At 37.8% G+C, this 3744-nt stretch overlaps 1 long non-coding RNA gene across 1 annotated transcript; it reads left to right on the top strand.

Annotated features, from left to right (window-relative positions):
- Positions 1–349: 349 nt before the first annotated feature.
- Positions 350–1579, top strand: LOC135204948 (uncharacterized). Its single transcript, XR_010312386.1, has 3 exons — positions 350–476; positions 880–1099; positions 1196–1579. It is a non-coding gene; the product is annotated as an uncharacterized LOC135204948 (long non-coding RNA).
- The last annotated feature ends 2165 nt before the right edge of the window (positions 1580–3744 follow it).

A 3744-nucleotide genomic window follows, 5' to 3' on the forward strand; every position in this document is an offset into this window, starting at 1 on the left:
GAATCGAACAGAATACAATTCATTCCCATTTTGATGACCAGCTTCTATCCCTGAAAGGTGTCGAGTAGAGAAGTTATGTGGGAGGATGTCAGGAGACCTGCGGCTCCTCAGACACTATACACACTGTGGGCAAGTGTTCCTGATACTTTTGCTACTTTCAACTCCATCGCTTTCTCAGGCCTGATATCAGTTGGATGATTTGTGTGAGTTCACAATCTATCTCTTTATCTTCACATTACATTCACGCGTGAAACTTACGTTTTAAAATGGTATCCAAAGTAAAATGAATTTGTTTTTATCAACTTCGATTCTCTCTTCTCCTAGGTGGTCAGCGTCAGTCTTAATTTGGACCCAAAGAAAATTATTCCACTAAAAAATGACCTGATGTACCATCTTAAGCCTTTGCTTCCTGGGGTGATCTCTGAGGAGGACGTTCTGAAAGCTACTGAAATTGCCACGAAGTTCGCGACCACCAGGTAATTTCCTGTATGTAGCCATTGGGTTGATTGGTAATATAACCAATGGTCTAAACTGTTGGGTTCTCCCATAGCTGCTATGCCATAGCCTTCTACTGTCATAGTTTTGTTGTTATTTTACAATTTTCTTTTCGTTTTTGTTCTGTGCAACAATGATATTCAATGACCAACAAGCTCAATTGAGACTTGAAAAACTTTACAGTATGGTGTTAGCATATTCCTCAGCATAGCTGATCCATAAATTTTACATAAAAAAGAAACCTTTATACAAGCTCCCAAATGGTACTTAACATCCCCCGTTCAAACCAACTCATCATCTCTCCCTTTTCTATATTACCGCCATTTTGCTGGATGTGCGATGGTGCCTCAGCTATCAGTCTAACTCTACTTCTACCTCCAACAGAGAGCTAGACTATCTCCTGTTCCCACGGCTGAACCTGACGCAAGACAAAGAGGTCGTCTGCTTCGTATCCAACATGCGACGTCTGAAAGTTACGGAAGCGATCATCCTCCCCAAGTCACTCAAGGAGTCAAAGAAATTTGATTCATTCACCCGGCCCAAGCCACTCGTGAGGTCACAAAAGAAATCCATTAAGAAAAGATATGAGTCTCAATATTGAATGGTAAGTGAGCACCTCTGTCTCCCTAGCATAATTGCTTTAATAAGCACATAGAAATATGTTTCTGACTCTTACTGGTGAAAATATTGTTCATTGCAGTGGGATGCCTGGCCATTTAAGACCTGGTGCTCTTCCTGATGTGGATTCGTGGTGAAATGACAGTGCAACTAAGAGGTGCCTGGCTTTGCGGTGTCATCTATTCTGGATTATGAGTCTGGGTTTCTACCTTTAAAAGGGTACTCAGCATTGGAGGAGGTCTTTGGGTAATGTGACGGTACGTCAGCATCCAGAAGATGGCTTTCCATTATGTTTTGCTCCAGAAGATGATTATGATGTTAGGCCCAGAAGATGACTCTCATTGATGATACGTTTTGCTATGGAAGATGACATTAGAAAATGATATATCTAGCTGGTTGTGTTTAGCTCTGGCAGACGACCTTGAAATATACTGTTATGTTTACCTGTCCTAGGATCCCAATGGGTAACTTGAATCATAAACTATGTAGAAATCATACCATTTTTTATTTTATGGGACAAGACTCTCTCGGAGACCTATTCCAATGGGGTACACGTTACTGGGCTGGGAACTATCGGTCTGTTCATCAAATGATCCCTGGTACCGTACAAGGAATTCTTAACTGACTGATTGATGACAATACATGATCCTTAGTGAATGATGTTTTATTAATCTTTGATGATCAACAACGTTAACTGATCCCTGGTGAACAATGCATAAATAATTCACACAAGAACTTTGTAGGGACATTCATCATTTTATTAACCACAGCCCTGAAGGGCTTCATTAAACTGAAAGAATCTCAATAATTTCTAAGAGCTGACTGCCACAAAATTTCACATCCCTGCCAAACCAGTGATGTGCTAAGTACTGTGAGCTTGTAGGCCTACAACCAATATAAATAAGTACTGAGCTTATAAGCTAAAACTAATATACTAAGGTACTGTGAGCTTGTAGGCCTACAACTATAAATAAGTCTGAGCTTATAAGCCTAAAACTAATATATAGGTACTGTGCTGGTAGCTATATAAACCATACCAAGTACGGACTAAAGCCTAAAACTATAAAGGTAAATACGAGCTTGTAGGCCTATAACTAACATAACAAGTACCGAGCCTATAAGCCTAAAACTAATATACTATACTCTGTTTTTTTTTCCATCTGTCCATCCGCCTGTGGTGTTTTCGCATGGTAACACTGCATCCCAGGCTGTTAATTAGTTCACGTTTACTGGAAGTTTATGGTAAATAAAAGAAATAATATGGGTGTACTTTGCAAACAACTGGAAAATGTTTTAATAATGTTACTGTATGTGAATTACACCGTTAAGATTCGAAATAGGATATTATTTAAAGCCCGGGACGCAGTGTTACCATGCGCAAACACCACAGGCAGATGGACGGATGGAAAAAAACAGAGTATAGGTACTGTAAGCTTGTAGGCCTATAACTAACATACCAAGTAACGAGCTTATAGGTCTAAAACACTGGGTGCTTATAGGCCTTAAAATAAAGAATTCATTATTAGAAAACACACATCATTATTGGACACAAAAACAGTTACCAAAATCACAAGAATTTAAATGTAGCAGGACTAAGTATACTTTGTATTCACTTCAGTCATTAATAAGATTATGACAGAATTCAGCAATATTTGAGCTGAAATTTGTGAAAAATCAAAATTAAATGAATTCAAAATAAAAACCTAACATTAATAACATTAAATAATAAATAACAATATTCACACTTAATTATACAGACCAAACTTCTAAAATTCCAACAAACCAGGAATATCCTAAACCCAAGGAAACTCCAAATTCCAAATCGAGCGAGGTGACCAGCGCTCGAATCCTAATTCCCAGCTGGCAACACTAAATTAGGAGCAAGTAATTTATATCGAAATATGATTCAGGAATTTGGGATATACGAAATCATATAGAGATAGGTTTAATCCGGGTGTACACACCTCTGGAATAATAAAGTTGATTTTGTGTATACTACGCTGTGGTTGTGTGCGCGGATCAAACCTAGGCCTATGAGCCTTCTCACAATTACATATATATATATATATATATATATATATATATATATATATATATATATATATATATATATATATATAAAGAGCCAATTTATCTTTAGACTCATCTGCGCATCCACAAAACTGCTACCATTCATCCCGTAATCATTCCCGTTCAAGTTGAAAAACGAAAGACACGTTTTAAACCATCCTAATTGGCGCTAAATCTTCCCCACACACGTTTTATTCCCGACCATGAAAATGACGTGAAACTGAAAATAAACGGTCCTTTACGGTCTTTTATTGAGTTCCGAATATGTTGATTACATTAAATATAGTCCTGTAATTGGAACGACTTAACTGCAGTCGCTCTAAAACCCCCAAGGTTACAGGCAACATATCGGGAGGCATTAGTACGAGTTGGCGGGAAATGGTTGCTCGTCACTCTAACGGTTTTGTTTTTTTACGTTTTGACTAATGGCCCTTTGTTACCGAGCTGTTGTTATCCAGACCTATTTGCTTGTTTTATGCTGGTATTAAATCGAGTGGAGGTTTGAGCGAGAGATATGAAGATAATAATTGCATAGATGGCTTTCTTTTTTTTTTTTTTTTT

The sequence above is a fragment of the Macrobrachium nipponense genome, chromosome 48 (assembly GCF_015104395.2).
Source record: "Macrobrachium nipponense isolate FS-2020 chromosome 48, ASM1510439v2, whole genome shotgun sequence".
NCBI classification, from domain to species: Eukaryota; Metazoa; Arthropoda; class Malacostraca; order Decapoda; family Palaemonidae; genus Macrobrachium; species Macrobrachium nipponense.